This window comes from Ptychodera flava, chromosome 21, assembly GCF_041260155.1.
Source record: "Ptychodera flava strain L36383 chromosome 21, AS_Pfla_20210202, whole genome shotgun sequence".
In the NCBI taxonomy this organism is placed as follows: domain Eukaryota; kingdom Metazoa; phylum Hemichordata; class Enteropneusta; family Ptychoderidae; genus Ptychodera; species Ptychodera flava.
The window spans coordinates 1,482,916-1,504,330 of NC_091948.1; the positions used below are offsets into that span (position 1 = coordinate 1,482,916).

At 36.7% G+C, this 21,415-nt stretch overlaps 1 protein-coding gene and 1 long non-coding RNA gene across 5 annotated transcripts in view; both read right to left on the minus strand.

Annotated features, from left to right (window-relative positions):
* Positions 1-21,415, minus strand: part of LOC139121059 (semaphorin-2A-like) — a 291,580-nt gene that overhangs the window by 36,678 nt on the left and 233,487 nt on the right. The gene's annotated exons all lie outside the window — the stretch shown is intronic.
* LOC139121041 (uncharacterized) lies at positions 1,619-19,288 on the minus strand. Of its 2 annotated transcripts, XR_011549211.1 has the most exons (4): positions 19,180-19,288; positions 6,861-6,949; positions 6,196-6,361; positions 1,619-2,261 (listed from the first exon to the last, which is right to left on the minus strand). It is a non-coding gene; the product is annotated as an uncharacterized lncRNA (long non-coding RNA). The 2 variants fall into 2 exon arrangements; XR_011549210.1 differs by lacking the exon at positions 19,180-19,288 and having other exon boundaries at positions 1,627-2,261; positions 6,861-9,205.

A 21,415-nucleotide genomic window follows, 5' to 3' on the forward strand; every position in this document is an offset into this window, starting at 1 on the left:
ATTATTGCAAACTTTCATTAACCCTACAACCAATCACAGGGCCATTATTCATTTATCAAACTTATTTCAGACTATTTAAAATGAATCTATTCACATGCAAATGATTAACATAAACAATACAGGCACCCTTACGATTTAAATCACCTGTACACATTGTACAGATTGTAGTATTCTTATAAAAACAATCATACATTTAAACAAATTATATTTACACTAATGGATTTTTAGTGTTTCATTGTGTTTTGAGCCAGTTAAGTACATGGTCAACTTGTATCAATGTTAAGTTACAACTGCGTTTCTTGTCAATTTACTTTTCTTTACTAGAGTACTAGTGTAATACAATGATGGAATGATGCTGTTATATTAACAAACTTTATGTAAGCCAATGGTAATATCCTGTCAGCTACTGAATTAATATTATATGACTACCCAGTGTCAGCCTTCGACAGGAAAGCAGTTGAAAATGTTCATGCAAGAATACTCATCATAACCTGCAATACTCTACAGAATACGTTCACACTGAACAATGGTTCTACTTCGGAATAAAATACGGATAGTTTTCAATCGGATTCGAACCCCACAACATACGGCATCAGTCGCCTAGCTGAGAGGCCTGAGACAGAACCAGTCGGCTAAATCTCCACTCCCATTAAAGAGTGGTTCAATAGCCGGCTAAGTTGTTACATTTTTCTGACTGAGACCTCTCAACACGTTGTAGAGTTCGTGAAGCACTCACGCACGCATGCTCACTATCATACATCGCACATACACACTTTATAGAAGCGAAGAAACGAATTTCATCGCTTTAACTGGGCGAACGATAACCTCGGGGACAATTCTGTCCACCAGCAGTGTTACCGACCCAGGATAGAAAATACGGATAGTTTTCAATCGGATTCGAACCCACAACATACGGCATCAGTCGCCTAGCTGAGAGGCCTGAGACAGAACCAGTCGGCTAAATCTCCACTCCCAATAAAGAGTGGTTCAATAGCCGGCTAAGTTGTTACATTTTTCTGACTGAGACCTCTCAACACGTTGTAGAGTTCGTGAAGCACTCACGCACGCATGCTCACTATCATACATCGCACATACACACTTTATGGAAGCGAAGAAACGAATTTCATCGCTTTAACTGGGCGAACGATAACCTCGGGGACAATTCTGTCCACCAGCAGTGTTACCGACCCAGGATAGAAAATACGGATAGTTTTCAATCGGATTCGAACCCACAACATACGGCATCAGTCGCCTAGCTGAGAGGCCTGAGACAGAACCAGTCGGCTAAATCTCCACTCCCATTAAAGAGTGGTTCAATAGCCGGCTAAGTTGTTACATTTTTCTGACTGAGACCTCTCAACACGTTGTAGAGTTCGTGAAGCACTCACGCACGCATGCTCACTATCATACATCGCACATACACACTTATCGAAGCGAAGAAATGAATTTCATCGCTTTAACTGGGGCGAACGATAACCTCGGGGACAATTTTGTCCACCAGCAGTGTTACCGACCCAGGATAGAAAATACGGATAGTTTTCAATCGGATTCGAACCACAACATACGGCATCAGTCGCCTAGCTGAGAGGCCTGAGACAGAACCAGTCGGCTAAATCTCCACTCCCATTAAAGAGTGGTTCAATAGCCGGCTAAGTTGTTACATTTTTCTGACTGAGACCTCTCAACACGTTGTAGAGTTCGTGAAGCACTCACGCACGCATGCTCACTATCATACATCGCACATACACACTTTATCGAAGCGAAGAAACGAATTTCATCGCTTTAACTGGGCGAACGATAACCTCGGGGACAATTCTGTCCACCAGCAGTGTTACCGACCCAGGATAGAAAATACGGATAGTTTTCAATCGGATTCGAACCCACACATACGGCATCAGTCGCCTAGCTGAGAGGCCTGAGACAGAACCAGTCGGCTAAATCTCCACTCCCATTAAAGAGTGGTTCAATAGCCGGCTAAGTTGTTACATTTTTCTGACTGAGACCTCTCAACACGTAAAGGACGCGATGCGGACGCCGCTCTACATACTCAGTACGCCCAAATAATCACGTGATGCCGGTACAAACAAACCAACATGTGTGTACTGAACGCGTATGGACATACAAGTACGTCTATGCGCGTTTGCGCACATGGCTTTGTTTGTACCGTGGTCGATTCTAATTCCGGGTTTGGCCTATTAGTCAAGAATTGTTCCGTGGAGTATCTCATCAACAACTTGTTTTCTGAATTTAGTGACATCTTCCTGAAAGAAATCAAAAACAATAATTTATATGAATAATTCAATTATGCATTTTTGAACAAAGGTCACTGAACTAATGAGACAACATCACTCAAAAATCCATTTGTGCAATTAAGGCGGCGTTGGTCTTTTACCAACAAACTTCTTTCTAAGTAATATTTTTTACGAAAGATGACATGAAAACAAAAGGCAGAGAATTTTAAGTTTACTATGATTGCTGTAGTTTACTTGGAAGGTGAAGTGGTACATGTTTTGGGTAGAAAACCTCACGTTTGGTATTAATGAAACAAATCATAAATTTTGAATTCAAAACCTTGACACTACTTCATGAAATTTACCATCTCATTTGTGAATAGTTTGTATGTGGAGGGGCCATGGAAAAAACAAATTTGTTTTGCGTTGTCTATCATCCTGAATTAAATGGCAGGGGTTGAAAGACTGACATTTTAAAACAAAGAAATTCATTAAACAAACTTGAAATGACAGTTTTTCAATATTTGACAGCTTTACTGTGTAACAACATAGCCCTTTTGCTACTAAAATAATATTATGTCAAAAGTTCACAAAATTTAACCCGGCCTGATAGGAGTTACAGTTTTTTGCTCACGTGTTTATACACGTGAGCATATGTCGCAGCGATGTCTGTCTGTGTGTCTGTGTGTCTGTCTGTCTGTCTGTTGGTCCGATATCTCAAAAACGGCTTATCAGATCAGAATCAAATCTGGTACATATATTCAGTTAGCAAATGGCAAGAACTGATTAGTTTTTGGTGGGTGTGGCTTGCATACTTTTTGCTCATTTGCATAATTAATGATTTTAGAAAAAACGGATATACATTAAAAACGACTACACACAATTTGATGAGATTTGCTACAAATGTTGATCACACCAAGATATATCAGCAGTGGGAACCATTAAGGGGTGACATGAAAGATAGTTGCTCATTTGCATATTTAATGAACTTTCCTAATTAGGGATATATGTCTGATTTGACTTGATCAAAATTGACCAAACTTGGTATGTATATTAAAGATACTATTATTTAACATTATTGAAAGTCATTAAGCGTTTTAACTTAAGCCAATTCCTAATATGCATATTTAATGAACTTAGCTAATTAGGGATATATATTTTAATTGACTGGACCGACGTTGATGAAACTTGCTACATGTATTTGGAGCTGCTATGATACAACATTTTTGAAAGTCTTTAAGCATTGTTACTTCAGCCAATTCCGAATTTGCATATTTAATGAACTTTCCCAATTAGGGATATATATCTGAATTGACTTGTTTTTTACTTTTTGAAACTTGCTATATACATCAAAGATACTGTGATATAACATTATTGAAAGTCAAAAGACATTTTTACTTCAGCCAATTCTTAATTTGCATATTAAATGAATTTTCATAATTAGGGATATTTATCTGAATTGACTTGATCAAAATTGATGAAACTTGTTATGTACATTGATACAATATTATTAAAAGTCATTAAGCATTTTCTCTTCACCCTATCCTAATTTGCATATTTAATGAACTTTCCTAATTAGAGATATATATCTGAATTGACTTGACCAAAGTTGACAAAACTTGCTACCTATATTGCAGATACCATGATACAACATTATTGACAATCATTAAGCATTTTAACTCAAGTCAATCCTAATTAAAATATTTAATGAACTTTGCTTATTAGGGATATATACTTGGATTTACTTGATCAAGTTGGCAAAACATGCTATTTACATTGATGATTATATCTGGTTAAAACATATCGAAAGTCATTTCACATTTTCATGTCACCTAATTTATAATTTGCATATCTAATGAGCTTTCACAGCTCGGCATATATGGCTTGAAGGACTTGGACAACGGTAATTACACTTGCCATATAAAATGGTGATACATTGACAGCAGTCAAAGAACTTTAATATTTTTATTTGAACTAATTACATATTTGTATACTTCATGACCTTCTAGAATTAGTCGGCGGTGATTATTGTTCATTATGTTGATCATAATACTTTTATTTCAATGAAGTTGCAAACATGTGGCAAAGGTTCAAATTTACACATAACTGCAATATATAATGAAACACGTGAGCATTTTCAGTTCATATCTGGTTTTAAATGTTGAAAACTGGAGATATAGTAGCCAGGAAATCGGGAGTTTTACAGAAATCACACTTTTTCCTTAGCAAACTTTGGTTTTATTAAGTGTACTCTGACAGTATAATTTGTTTTCACATGTGCATATACCGGTACATTAGCGTTTTTTGCTCGCGTGTTTACACACGTGAGCATATGTCGCAGCGATGTCTGTCTGTCTGTCCGTCTGTGTGTCTGTCTGTTGGTCCGATATCTCAAAAACGGCTTATCAGATCAAAATCAAATCTGACACATATATTCAATTAGCAAATGGCAAGAACTGATTAGTTTTTGGTGGGTGTGGCTTGCATACTTTTTGCTCATTTGCATAATTAATGATTTTAGAAAAAAACGGATATACATTAAAAACGACTACACACAATTTGATGAGATTTGCTACAAATGTTGATCACACCAAGATATATCAGCAGTGGGAACCATTAAGGGGTGACATGAAAGATAAATGCTAATTTGCATATTTAATGAACTTTCCTAACTAGGGATATATGTCTGATTTGACTCGATCAAAATTAACCAAACTTGGTATTTATATTAAAGATACTATGATTTAACATTATTGAAAGTCGTTAAGCGTTTTAACTCGAATCAGCCAATTCCTAATTTGCATATTTCATGAACTTTGTTAATTAGGGATATATATTTGAAATGACTGGACCAAAGTTGATGAAACTTGCTACATGTATTGAAGCCACTATGATACAACATTTTTGAAAGTCATTAAGCATTTTTACTTCAGCCAATTCCGAATTTGCATATTTAATGAACTTTCCCAATTAGGGATATGTATCTGAATTAACTTGATTGTAGTTGTTGAAACTTGCTATCAAGATACTGTGATATAACATTATTGAAAGTCAAAAGACATTTTTACTTCAGTCAAAACCTAATTTGAATATTAAATGAATTTTCATAATTAGGGATATTTATCTGAATTGACTTGATCAAAATTGATGAAACTTGCTATGTACATTAAAGATACTATAATACAATATTATTGAAAGTCATTTAGCATTTTCTCTTCAGCCAATTCCTAATTTGCATATTTAATGATCTTTCCTAATTAGAGATATATGTCTGTATTGACTTGACCAAAGTTGACAAAATTTGCTACACATATTGCAGATACCATGATACAACATTATTGACAAGCATTTTTACTTAAGCCAATTCCTAATTTACATATTTAATGAACTTTGCTTATTAGGGATATATACCGGGATTTACTTGATCAAAGTTGGCAAAACATGCTATGTACATTGATGATTATACCAGGTACTAGGTTAAAACAATATCGAAAGTCATTTCACATTTTCATGTCAGCTAATTTATAATTTGCATATCTAATGAGCTTTCACAGCTCGGCATATATGGCTTGAAGGACTTGGCCAACGGTAATTACACTTGCTATATAAAGTGGTGATACAATAAGAGCAGTCAAATAACTTTAATATTTTTATTTCAGCTAATTACATATTTGTATACTTCATGACCTTTTAGAATTAATCGGCGGTGATTATTGTTCATTATGTTGATCATAATAATTTCAATGAAGTCACAAACATGTGGCAAAGGTTCAAATTTACACATAACTTCAATATATAATGAAACACGTGAGCATTTTCAGTTCATATCTGGTTGATATTGGCAATGGCAGTATTGGAATTTCTGTCCAGAATAAGTGGAACTTATTGGTCCGATGACTAACATATATCTCAAGTCACAATAATTGAGGCTTGAAAATATCCATAAGCCCATTTTGACACTTACTTGAGTAAAGTTTAGAGAGGCATTCCTTGATATTTGTCTGGCAAATAGACAAATAAATACTCCACAATCATACGTATTCCTTTGCTGTGGAACATTTTGTAGACAGATCAACTTCCACTCCAGGTATCGTTTTTTCTGTCTTGTTCACTCTTTCTTGAAATACTCCCTTAAGGTTAAACAATACACACAAATAAAATAATTAATAAAATGTGAAAAGCTTTTATCGTCATGTTTGTACCACTTACTTTTTAAGTTTGCCAACTGAGTGAGAATTATAGATTTCAATGGACATCATTGTAAGCATATGTGGAATCATTAGAGGAATTATCCAAATTGATCTTGAGTGGTCGCAGTCTATGAAAATATGACTATATGGAGAATTTCACAAGATTGCTGGGCAAAACAAGTACTTGCTAGAGAAAAAGGGAAAGACATAACGCGAGTGGAATCACTATCCATACCTAGCACAGGCCTCTTTGGTTAATATCATCAATGAAGAATACTCATTTAATGTTTCATCAATGATATTGAAATAATCAATGATGTCAACCTATGTTGCTGTTTAGTTGCACTGTGTGCTATAAAATAGTTTTATCTATCTTGATAATTTATTATTATTTTTTTGATAGCCAATAGTTTTACTATGTGGATATAATAACACTTGCCTTAGATTTTCAAGATATCCTATTCTGGAGATGGTACCTTGTAACATGGAATCATAGCATGTTATTGTTCTGTGTTCGATGTTCATCACCTGTCACAAAACAAAACATGAAAATTGTAATAGCATAGAGAATTATGTTATGTGGATTATGTTGACAGTCAAAATTCGTCGAAACTAACAAGACAGAGGCGTGGGTAATTTGTGACCCAGCGTGACCTCCACTTTATTAATGATGTAATCTGGTCAATGATTGGCTAAATGCCGGAAACATTATCATAATGAGTCGCCAATTTTGGAAATGACCCGGACTGGTAACGCATCGTGCAATGATCTCTCTCGTTGTTTAATTTCGTGACCTCTGATGTAGGCGTTCATCATCCTTTGCGTTAATGAAATGTTCAAACAACTGCTTAAGTCATTAGAATTGACCGGACGTTGAATCTGGACCTCTATGGTGACAGATGTACTGAAATGGGAGTGACCTTTCTCCCCGATTGTCTACTAGATGCATATCAAAGGCATGACATTGGAGACTTTCTGGACAGAGACGCACTTCACTTTTAACGCTTTCCGTAGACACAGAGATGTAGACGCTCTGAGACCGTGACGTACTGACCTCATTGAGAAGCCCGGTCTGATTGACCGTGGTGGACCACGTCGATCTCTCTAGATATTGTAATCATGTACAAGTATCGTGATTAACTTAATCATGAATCATAGATTTGGTGTGCCACTCGCCAGTATTATACGAACAACCAGGAATAGCACCGACTACAACGAACAATATACGTACCGGAACGATCACAAACCCACATTAGTCGCGAGTCAGAGAATAATTTCCGCTCCGCGGACCTCCGCAAAAATACAACTTTTCAAAATTTGTGGGTAGCGCCGAGCTGTTGCCGCAAATGGGCGCGGAATTTACGATGATGCAAACCAAACGACCACTCGACCACGCGATATCATAGTACCTAACACTCTTGTCCAGTCTAAGTGTAAAATACTTTATCTGAAAAGTTTATTCACAGAAAACTGGGTCACGTCTATATTTCATGTAATAAATACATAAATACAACAAATCCAATTCGGATTCCTGACTGGACTCTTACGGTTGCGTTGCCGACGAGCGATTTCCCGTGTAGGGACTCGACCGTATCCCTCGGAGTGTATACAGTACAGTAAAGTTGACTCGATCCATGCATATTATGACACGCTCTTCCACTCACGCAATACGCTGAAACTGTAGCACCAGCCATACGGATATCGCGCGTTCCAGGCACCCGTGTCCGGATGCACTCGTTCTCCCTTATATCTGCGGATCACATCACGTGTGAACTACGTGCCGTGTCAAGGCCCAGACTCCACTGAGTAATTTTGTCCTATTTCATGGGGTTCATTGTCATTACTTTTAAAATCTTGTATATGATGCCTGTGAATATACTGAACGACTAAACATAAATAAAAATTAATGTACTTTGATTTTGACGTAGTACGCATTTGTTTCATAAGTGTTCCTTGGCCTATCGTTCGACCCCTTTGAAAATGTACCAAAAGTGAAAAGGTTCAACAAGGTTGGTCCGTTACGTTGGCACACGGCTTTTTCAGTGATAACAAATTTAAATGATGAAAATTCAGCTGTATGCCCTTTCAGCAGAAGTATACGTAAGCGAAGTCGTGGATAGAAGTCAGTGATCGTATCCCATCGATTTAGCATTAGGTAGACCTACCCCGAGTAAAACCTTTGGGATTATGTCTATTTTGAACTATGTTTTCGTAATACATTTCGTTTACCCATGGAGCTAAAAAATGATTTCATGTGATTGTTTTCGTAAGTATCATGAGCAATCAGCACAACGTTGAAATTACGCAGGGCGTTCGTTTGCGTCAATCACACTCAGTTGATTCGTGACAATTATAAAGCCACGGTCACTCCACGAAAAAGCGTTTGCCGATAAGTTGAGTGCAACACGCGGTTCGATTTTTCTTTAGCACACTTTCGAAACTTGAACTAGCTAAGATTTTCGTCATTAGGCCTAAACAGCAATATCAAACGAGGAACTGTAGACTATTGAAAACTGACCTCAAGGTATCGGTTTACTCGTGGCTTCTTCCGTCACAGCGAGGTCAAAACTAATTTTTGAAGTTCGGATTTTGTCACCCACTTCTCCAACATTCAAAGTTTAGTATACATGAATGACTCAACTTTTAGTCCGGTTTTTTCGTCTCATAATATGAATATTATTCTCTCTCCCGTATCGTATGGTGTCAAAGTTCACCTAGCTTAGTAAAGTCACCATGCATGGCGGATGTCTAGCATCCGTCATCTCCTCTCAATTAGGGGAGAACCATTTGATTTCTGGGGGGGGGGGTATGGAGGAAGAGGGTATGGGAGCAAATTTTTTTTCCTGTCAGAGTGACAGCAATTTTTTTTTTTCTACTGTCAGACCTGCATCAATTTTTTTTTTCCAAATGGAGTAGCAGTGCAATTTTTTTTTTTATTGGTCATCAAGTTTGTAATGCGTTGTATATAAGGGAGCCGTCATTATTTACGGCCTGAAACTCCGAAATTTCGAGTGACACCCCCCCCCCCTTCGCCAACCATGATGAATTTGAGTAACCTCCCTCTCTAACTCTGAAAATTTGACTGATCCCCCACTTAGAAAAGTTAAATACCAATACATGTAATTGTAAAATTTACAAAATACAGCAACAGTAAAGTCTTTTTTTTAAGACCTTTCAAATCCTGATGTACCCTGCTTGATAATCATCAGTTATCTCATGATGGTTCAAAAAAGGTGAACACATCAAAATGAAATTCAAAGTCACAATAAAATAAAGATATAAAAGATCACGCAGTATCTAACCATATAGTATATTGTTTAATTTGGATGGATATTATGACAGGGTTTTCACTAGGATATCTGACCGGGCAGAATTTGAAAGTACAGGGGGATAACATGAGAGAGGCTGAGGGGAAGTGTCACAGGGGCTTTCCCCCATCTTGCATGGAAAAATTTTTAAGATATTGATGTGTGCAATGGTGCAGTCTGGTGCAATCTGAGAGGTGTTTTTTAATTTTTTTACTAAGTGAAACTGTTAGAATACCCCAAGGGGGAGAGCACGAGAGGGGGGTTCCCCCTCTCGTATTGGAAATTTTGAGAAATTGATGTGTTTAATGGTGCAATCTGAGAGGAGTTTCACTTTATTTTGCACTCAGTAAAACTGTTTGAAAATGACATAGAACACTGATATTTTTTACATTTTTTGCATGATCAGTTTTTGAGTCACAATATTCAACAACCAAACAATGACAATACAATTTGTGAAAAACAGTTCTGTTTGCCAGAGACTGAAGACAAATGAATATACAGGAACGGAAAATCTGTGACCTTCTTGTGTCATTTCTCCAGCTGCCAGCTTCTAATGAAAACCTGAATATGGCATGTTTGCGATCCGGTGTTTGTGGTCAGAAAAACAAGGCTCACACATTGTATTTCATTATATTTGTTGTTCCTCAATTTTTCATTGTCAAGGTACATCTTTCTAACAAATTTATATTGAGAAAATAATATATTGGTTTTAACACTAGTTTATTGACTCCTGTCTTTGTTTTAAATTTTCACAATTTACAGAAGTCAAATAGTCCCCTTGAGATAGTGCCTATGCCATTGAGATAGTGCAACAGAAATCCTGAAATATGATTTCTTGGGTCAGAAAAGGGAAGGAAAACATTGAGTGTACTGAGGTGTAAAGTAGACCTATGTAGTACATGCTTATATCATAAGTGCTGGGAAAAGAAACATAAGAATTGCTTGTGGTAAAACATTTGCGCCGCCTATGGCGGCGCGCCGGCAAAGAATACATGAGAATAAGGTTTCCAAATTTTGCTTATTTCTGGTGCATTGTGACAATTTTTTTTCTCTTCTGTCTGTTATGACAATTTTTTTTTTCTCAGGCCATGACAGGATCAATTTTTTTTCTTCTCTCTCACCTGGTGACAAATTTTTTTTCCTCAAATCCTCCATACCCCCCCCCCCCCAGAAATCAAATGGTCCACCCCTTACGTAACTTTGTGGCAAAGATACTTGCATTCATGATGTCTGTGGCCGGCGTTGCGTCGGGGTCATCAGTCAACTCGCGGCAAGTTATTGAACGTTGCAACACCACTGTCATATGTTGCCCAATGGGCGAAAAATAGTCTCTGTTTCATTAATGCGATGTAGCAACATGCAGGTGAAAAATTAAGTAGCAACTCAACTGGGTATAAATATAACTCATCTAATGGCAGTATATCGACGCTGCATTTCCACTCGATCGGTGTTCTCACTGACTGTTTATATAATTGGCATAGGCGACGGTGGAGGAAATCACTATTCTGGTTCACTCGGCCGTGAAATATAATCGTGTCAAGTGTGACTTGAGACCTCGATTTTGATATCGAGACAGGCGATAATGGAATGCTCTAAATCCTTTGAGTGTGTAAACAGTGACCATGGTGTAACAGATAGTGTTTACCGCTGGCCATCCTTTACACAAGAATTAAAAAACTCCCAATGATCCTGTATCTTTCCATAAACATGCAGCCATTATCACAGGAGAAAGGTAAAGTTCAAAAGTATATACATTGCGTAAACTGAAGTCCACGCAATAAACAGTTATTTTCAGGGTTGGTTTTAGAGGTATGAAGAACTGTAGATACACCTTTGTGTGAACTTCGAAAAGGCGAAAAAGGCGACAAAGTGAGCTTTGAAAAAACGCCCACAACCTGCAACGTTAGCAGCCAACACACACACCCACCGCACTAGTATGTGGAATAATAAAGGTTGACTCCAAAGAGAGGGGGCATGATTTTAGCAGTTGCTGCTTACGGCGTAACACGGACTCTTTAAACTCAGAACAGATTCCTGGCATTGATAAGATGGATTATCTGTATCTAATGCACCAGGACAGATTATACTAAATTAAATTTTATAAACTAAATGCAGATTCCTGGGATCTTACTTTATCGGATCAACCAGGAATTTATACTAAATTATATTTCTAAATCCTGGGATCGATAAGATGCATTATCTTTATCTGATGCACCAAGAATTTATACTAAATTATATTTCTAAATCCTGGGATCGATAAGATGCATTATCTTTATCTGATGCACCAAGAATTTATACTAAATTATATTTCTAAATCCTGGGATCGATAAGATGCATTATCTTTATCTGATGCACCAGGAATTTATACTAAATTATATTTCTAAATCCTGGGAACAATAAGATGCATTATCTTTATCTGATGCACCAGGAAGTTTAATACTAAATTATATTTCTAAATCCTGGGATCGATAAGATGCATTATCTTTATCTGATGCACCAAGTAATTTATACTAAATTACATTTCTAAATCCTGGGATCGATAAGATGCATTATCTTTATCTGATGCACCAGGAAATTTTATACTAAATTATATTTCTAAATCCTGGGATCGATAAGATGCATTATCTTTATCTGATCAACCAGGAAATTTTATACTAAATTATATTTCTAAATCCTGGGATCGATAAGATGCATTATCTTTATCCGATCAACCAGGAATTTATACTAAATTATATTTCTAAATCTTGGGATCGATAAGATGCATTATCTTTATCGATCAACCAGGAATCTATACTAAATTATATTTCTAAATCCTGGGATCGATAAGATGCAGTGTCTTTATCTAATCAACCAGGAAATTTTATACTAATTATATTTCTAAATCCTGGGATCGATAAGATGCATTATCTTTATCTGATCAACCAGGAATTTATACTAAATTATATTTCTAAATCCTGGGATCGATAAGATGCATTATCTTTATCTAATCAACCAGGAATCTATACTAAATTATATTTCTAAATCCTGGGATCGATAAGATGCATTATCTTTATCTGATCAACCAGGAATTTATACTAAATTATATTTCTAAATCCTGGGATCGATAAGATGCATTATCTTTATCTAATCAACCAGGAAATTTTATACTAAATTATATTTCTAAATCCTGGGATCGATAAGATGCATTATCTTTATCTGATCAACCAGGAATCTATACTAAATTATATTTCTAAATCCTGGGATCGATAAGATGCATTATCTTTATCTGATCAACCAGGAATCTATACTAAATTATATTTCTAAATCCTGGGATCGATAAGATGCATTATCTTTATCTGATCAACCAGGAATCTATACTAAATTATATTTCTAAATCCTGGGATCGATAAGATGCATTATCTTTATCTGATCAACCAGGAATCTATACTAAATTATATTTCTAAATCCTGGGATCGATAAGATGCATTATCTTTATCTAATCAACCAGGAATTTATACTAAATTATATTTCTAAATCCTGGGATCGATAAGATGCATTATCTTTATCTGATCAACCAGGAATCTATACTAAATTATATTTCTTATTCCTGGGATCAATAAGATGCATTATCTTTATCTAATCAACCAGGAATTTATACTAAATTATATTTCTAAATCCTGGGATCGATAAGATGCATTATTTTTATCTGATCAACCAGGAAAGTTCATACTAAATGGTATATTTTAATTCCTATCATCGATAAGACGGACTTTCTGTATTTCACACCAGAAAATTTTACACCAAATTTTTTTTATAAATTAGATACATATTCCTTGCGTCCTGATATGGTTGATTATCTTTATAATGTCCTGGTCGGCAGATATTTCTCGCCAATATTTCAATTTTGTGTAAGCTTGTTGAATCTGATTTTAATCCCATCAAATCATATAGGCTTCAACGTTTATTCACGGTCCCTCTATCATTTAGTTTAGTTGATAAAGAAAGACATGAAATGATACTGTCCAATGCCTGGCCGGCAACATGAAATGGATAATGGCTGGTGACTTTGCAGACTAGAACGTCCGATAAGAAGTTCCAAAGGTGACTGAACTTTTTGGTTAGGCCACAATTGTCCTTTGCTTGGCAAGGATTACACGGTTTAATATTACTAGTCTCTACATGTAATGTCGTACAGGCGCGGGAGTACATGTATGATTTGTGCTGTCTTTTGCGAGCTGTTTTTTTGCATGGTCGTTTGTGACGGGGACTGTAAGGGCATCGTTAAAACGTAGCAATTAGGCGGAAAACAAGGTATGTCTGACAGTGACTACTTATATTAAAATTACCCCCTTATCAAACGTTGATTTTTCACTTTATCTTTTACTCAATCAAGTACGCGGATAAATGTCGTTATTACGAGATGTCAAACTACATGTCTGGCGTTCTCCTGCGGTAATGATTTTCAACTGGTGCAGGACTACTCATTTGCGTTTCAACCGAAATCTTGGAAGCGCAGTGTAGACGGCATATAGATTATATGGTACGATGATCGAGTGAGGTCCTATATTAATTTTCAACACCTGTATGTCTACTGCGCATGAACAGCAGAATCGTAATGTTTAAGCATGGAGGTAAACAAGAACTTTCTTTTATCTCCATTGTTTAAGTATCTTGGTTATAATGAAAAGCATTGAAGGAGTTTATTATCAAAAAAGTGATATGCCAAACTGCCATTCCTGTACATCTTAACATTGTCGCCATGAGCGTTATCATTCTACAGTGGTAACAAATTTTACGCCACACAAAGTCAGAATTTTAATATGACATGCCTGTTTTCGCTGGAGTCATAGTGCTTGGGCGAACGCCTACTTCTTAGGTAATGTAAATAAAAAACAGCTTTGTATACATTTTTGTTTACGAAACAAGTTTAGCTCAAAGGTTTCTCTATCTGATCTAAGGCTGGGATTTTTTATTATATTACGTCTGCCCAATGAATCTGTATAGTGTCACTATGCATCGAGTAGAACTCTCCATACATATCTCTATGGTGTCAGACATCGTCCGCTCACACGGGTCTGTTTCTTCGACCACTCTCTCCCAAACCAATCATTTTGGGTAGCATCAATCTGCCCGGACAAGAGACCTTGGTATGCGAAGATAAGTGCCAGAGTGCCCATATCGATTCCATCTGTTGTTACCGATAGACATATCAGCCATCCAAATTAGCGGGCAACTGATAGGAAACTTATGTAACTGATCGTCTTCAGATGAGAAGCAAAAATCGGGTTGAGTTTTACACATGACGTCTCAAAAGAATATATCATATTACAGCGCGGAGAAGCTAACTAAGCACTTCAGTCAAGAGTCAACCCTGTTGGGTGTCAATTTACAGTGTTATAATCAGTCAAACTAAAAAAGGTCCGTGTCTGTAGAAGTTGAGACAATGTTTCGATCGAATTATGTTATTTTCGAATGTAGTTTTACCTGTAGTTTTGCCCACCTGGGCTTGTCCACAGAGTATGCATAAGTAATACGTACTTGTACTGAAAATCACTTTTATCAATAATTTAACGAGTTTTGTTTTCTACTGGAATGTCTCCCACGTTGCAGATATTTCATGATTACGGCTAAACACCTTATTCAGGGACCAGTGTTCAAGTGAACAATTATCAAGATAATTAAGACTGGCCTCTATTTTCCATTTTCTGAACAAATTCCGACCAAACTGTTCCAAGCACCTAAGTTTTTCGAATTTTCAAAGTTACAAATTATCTTACGCGACATCGCTAAAATGTCATCTCTATGCTAATACATCATTTAAAAGGCAAAGCTTGAGTTTGAAATCTATCATTTCAAGCGTACCGGTAAGCGAATGTGCATGGATAACATAATTTTCTAGTAAGACCAACGTTACAGAACTAACAAGTGCACCACATAAGTCTTTTGTATCATTTGTGAGACCGGGAGTCTACCCCGTCAACATCAAAGAGTAAACCCATGCTTCCCCATATCCGTCACTGCATGCACTGGCAGAAGTGAAGTTATCCCCAGGAGATATCTTGTTTCTTCATGTAGGGTAAAATAAACAGTCTGGAAACGATCCTTACAAGAAGAACATAATGCAAACAGCAGCTACTCGTATACACTGGCTTAAATTTTCAAGTTTACAAGTTTAAATATACACCTACTTTTAAAGTGTGTCAATACATTCCTGCCATAGATATGATGGATTATCTTTGTCAGATTCAACAGAAATTTTTAAAAAAATTGAGTTTTTACACATAAGAACCGATTCCAGTCATTGATAAGATGGATCATATTAACCAGATACACAAGGAAATTTTAAACTAACATATATTTCGTAAATTAAATACGGATTCCTGGGATCGATAAGATGCATTATCTTTATCTGATCAACCAGGAAATTTTATACTAAATTATATTTCTAAATCCTGGGATCGATAAGATGCATTATCTTTATCTGATCAACCAGGAATTTATACTAAATTATATTTCTAAATCCTGGGATCGATAAGATGCATTATCTTTATCTGATCAACCAGGAATCTATACTAAATTATATTTCTAAATCCTGGGATCGATAAGATGCATTATCTTTATCTGATCAACCAGGAATTGATACTAAATTATATTTCTAAATCCTGGGATCGATAAGATGCATTATCTTTATCTAATCAACCAGGAATCTATACTAAATTATATTTCTAAATCCTGGGATCGATAAGATGCATTATCTTTATCTGATCAACCAGGAATCTATACTAAATTATATTTCTAAATCCTGGGATCGATAAGATGCATTATCTTTATCTAATCAACCAGGAATCTATACTAAATTATATTTCTAAATCCTGGGATCGATAAGATGCATTATCTTTATCTGATCAACCAGGAAATTTTATACTAAATTATATTTCTAAATCCTGGGATCGATAAGATGCATTATCTTTATCTGATCAACCAGGAAATTTTATACTAAATTATATTTCTAAATCCTGGGATCGATTGACTGTGACTGTATATAAGACAAGCGGCTGTCAACTGCATGATCCCTGTGACAATTGTGGGAAATAAAATAAAGTACGTCTGATATATTTTATCAGCCCCAACCCCTTTTCCAAAACAAAAGATACTGCCAGGCATATTCAAGGATACAGAAACTAGTCATAATTTTGCTCAGTGAAGTGGGAAAGCTTTGCAATGCCAACAAACTATTGACACTGACAGAGAATCAGTTGTAGTTGTGCAGAGCAATGCTTTGGTGAAGATTCCATTATATCCGTATGTACGCACTTGGATTCTGAAACAGGGAAAAATGTGAAACAGTTGAAACAAACGTTGAACATGTGACATAAATACAGCTTGAATATGTTGCCACATGTATCAGAATCCCCTCAAGTGTTTTCAATCGGGTTGATCGCTCTGTCCGACACTTTAAATTTAAAGTAGTCTTGCATCTTGAAGGTACAATGTTCCACATCATTCATGTAATTTAGTGGCCAAGAGTATGTGAAAAAATGATTTGATCATTTAATATTTTTCATTCTACTAGTGAATGCTAACGTAGCTATCTGTAAGATTTTAGTGTCCGATGCATAAGCTTATCCTCTTTAATGCAAAATACTAATGTTAAAATGGGTCTAATGATCGCCCTGAACACGAGCTGAAAATTACTTCTTTACGTAATTCAAATTTTTAACTAACGTCTTTGCTACATTGATGGTCTCATGATCAGTGTCTGATCAGCAATATTCTACAGTTTATAGTGAGTATATATGATATATTCAATTAGCATCCTTTAACAGAGAACAATAATTGATACTTGCTAAATATATTTAAATGATTGTATAAATTACGCATACTTTTTATGTTCATGTTGTGATATTCTGCTGGGAATACTTTGCATGGTCAAAATACACCAGTTGACGGAGAAGGAGTTAATAATTCAAGGAAATTCTGCAGAGCCAAATATATGTATACTTAACTTATGCATAAGATGTCCACATGCACTTGAATTCTGAAACAAAGCAAAGAAATTTGAAACAGTATAAATAGTCATCGAATAAATACAGGTTAAATGTCACATTTTGTTATTATATCATGATGCTACTATAAGCAGAATAATCCTTGTGGCCAATACCTGTACTACAAGCTTTGAAGAAAGGCCGCTTGAAACACGAAGAACCTTTCTCTTCACCATGATAGGCTTACTTAACATGTACAAACAAGAAAGCAAAATACATGTACACTATTATGCAACTGATACAAAGTTGGAGGGTAGATTTAAAAACTTTTAATGTAACTTTCACGATGGGAAAAATACATCCTTTGCGTCGCCTGTTTTTGTTGACTACATTACATACATTTGTCAAAAAGGACAAAATATGTCTGGTGTTAATTTTATAGTCAAATCAAAACATTCATCATAATGCATCAGCTAGAGTTTGAGAAGAGCGTGTTTAAAGTGTGGTGGAAAATGAATGATTTCACTCTCTCGCCGAAAGCATTTCCCCGCCATGTCAGTGTTTCAAACAATTCAAAATATTTCTGCTGCAGTTTGTACCCAATTGTAGCTCAATACTAAAGTGTAAAATTACTGATTGGAAAATGTTCTTGTCACTCACTCTCCGGTTCTTAGCATTCACTTGTACACTGAGATAACATTCCTTGTAAGATTTCAGCTGTAAGGCACCGCTTCCTATCAATGTTTATTTTACCACGGTTACGTGATTTTACCAAACAGAGATTATATCTGCTACGACAATTGAGTTTAATCAATCATGTGCCCTTCGCATGACTCATAGATTTTTCCCGCCCAACGGCTTTTAACGAACTTTCTCGGGGAACCTCACATTTTCAAATCCAAAATCATTTTCAAAGACATTCTGAACTTGGACTGAAGAGACATTTCAGGCTTCAACAGAGACACTTCACTACACTGGACTTTGCGCCGATAATGAACCGTCTCTCACAATGGTGATTGAATCCTTCACAGTGTTTAGTCAGTCTGATTAGAAATTTGAGTGTTTAAATTGTAATTTACGACTTGCCCCTGACAGCCTTCTCAGACATGCCCGTCACAGGGCAGATATCTGAAAACCATTGTAAAACTTTTCACCAAATTTTAAATTAAAAACAATGATAAAACTTATCATATACGCGATGTATTCAACACTCCTTATCTGATATACTGCACGTCTGCGCAAACCTATGAAAACGACTGTTGTGAATAGCCCTACGACTACGAGTACAACTAGAGTGTCCGGCTTTGGCTACATACGCCAGTTGGGAGGCGGCGTAGTAGCCCGTGGAGCTAGAAACGGAATCCGGCTCTCCGGGCTGGTCCACAACTTGGTTTACTATTATGCACTTGTGTAACGATTTAACTGAGAAATGCTTTCCATTAGTAATTATGACAAATATTTTGAACATTTTTTAAAAGCTACTTACCAACATTCTTCGCATCACATCGCCTAAAGATATACTGGATGGTTGTAGAGACAGAGACAGAGGAGTCCCACTGCCGACGCGACTTCTCTTAGCCCAGCCAAACCTCAGTTTCATAAATATGCCGTTGAGGGCGTGATTGCATGAGCTATCACGTGTACCGCCAAACACAAGACGCAGCGCTATCTTTCGATCAGATGTGGCAACCAAGATCGACACAAGACTGTTCTAGCAAACAAATTATCATTTCTACCTTCGGAACATTGCTCCCCTCTATGTAAGGCACTTAATCTCCCCTCTGGTTTTATCAACCACAGCATTCCCCTCCCACTACATATTTTCCGGTACCCACTGTCAAAAATCTTCTCCCCGCCCACTGAAAAAAACGAATTTTTTTCCCCGCCCACAGTAAATGTCGATTTTTTATCCCCGCCCACTGGTAATTTTTTAAAGTTGCCCGCCCGCTGAAAAACTGCGCACGAACACCTTTTTGCACGAACAGCTTCATTGGCGGCACCTGTTTACAGAAATGTGCTACATCCTGTTTGAGATTAGGCCAACAAAAATGACTGAGAATTTTATGATAGGTCTTCCTGACTCCTTAATGAACAGCCCAGGCGTTTCATGGGCCAGGCACATAACAGTGTCTTCATTCGGGGTTCGAACCCACAACATACGACATCCATGCAGTCACCTAGTGGAGAAGCAACAGACAGAACCGCTTGGCCAAATCCCCAGATTGGTTCAATCACTGAGCTAATTTGTTACATTTTTCTGACTGTGACCTCTCCACATATTGTTGAGTTCAGAAGCTCTAACGCTCGCACATCAATTATCACACATCACACATAAACTTTATATTGAAGCAATGAATACATGCATCGCTTAAACTGGGCAAAAGATTGCCTCGGGGACAATGCTCTCCACAAGTAGAGCTATCAACCCAGGCTGGAGAATACAGTGTCTTCATTCGGGGTTTGAACCAACAACATACGGCACCCAGTCACCTAGGGGAGAAGCAACAGACAGAACCTCTCAGCATGATAGGATTTCAAAACCACAATTTGACATTTTATAGCCCAATAATCATCAACCTGGACATCTGGCGGTCTCCATTCAAGCATGAGAATACCAGAATTTGTATAGGACTATCTAAAGTTTCAGCTTCATCAACAACCCTGTCAAACAAACACAAACTATCTGGGTCTTTGTGTTATTCTGAAGAAGTCTTACTTGACGTTTCAAATCCACTAGGGATAAAGGACTGAATCGAGATCAAACACCTGACTGAGAAAGGTGTCGTTTAAGTCAACGTATGTTAGAATATTTTGACTCTCAATAGTTTTGTTTGACGTGGATCGAGTAACAGCACATGCAGGATACTCAGGAATTTCCTGCTGAATTGGCTCTGGGTCCTGATTTAAACAAGGTTTATCGATTACAAGTGGATTTGTAATGACCTTGTTCCTCAGCAAGGACGTTTCCGAGAAGGCAAAAATTTCCTTCAAAAATTTCCTTCAAAAGGCAAAAATGCCTCATACCTAAAGTCACAGGTCCAGAAACAAAGTCAGAAGACAAATAGACATATTATGGAGAGGAAAAGGAATATAGTCATTACAACCTACTTCTAAATAAGAACTTGAAAACTTGAAAATGACTTTTCAGAAAACGGCAGGGTATCTGCCAACAAAACAGATAAGGAAGCCCCGGTATCTCTTAAAATTTTGTAAGGGGTAGCGGAAGAAAAATCACTAGAAAGTGATATTAAACCATCGTGAATAGATGGTTTGAAAATACCCATAATGCTATCTTGAGAAGAATTGACCTTGACCTCATTGGCTGGGATAAGAGGGGTTTCACCTCAGAGAGTGTGTTGCACAATTTACTAGACTCGAATTGAGATGATGAAGAAATAAAGCCCGTTGGCTTAGATCCACTTTGATCACTCTCACCTTCACGTTTTCTTTTCAATTTGAGACAATCTGACATTAAATGGCCATCTTTCTTACAATAATGACAAGAAATAGTGCCAAATGTATTGCCAGATGGAGACTGCGACTTGACATCTGATGACGTGGGAGTGCTACTTGAATTATGTGAACTCTTGTCATTTGATTTTCTACTCTCCTTTGAGAAATTCTTGGATGAAAAGGAGTAGGTAAATTTCCCTGCACTGTTTCAGTATCAAAAGGACTGGGGTGGTTTGCTGACAAATAAAGTTTTGTGAGTCAATGAATAA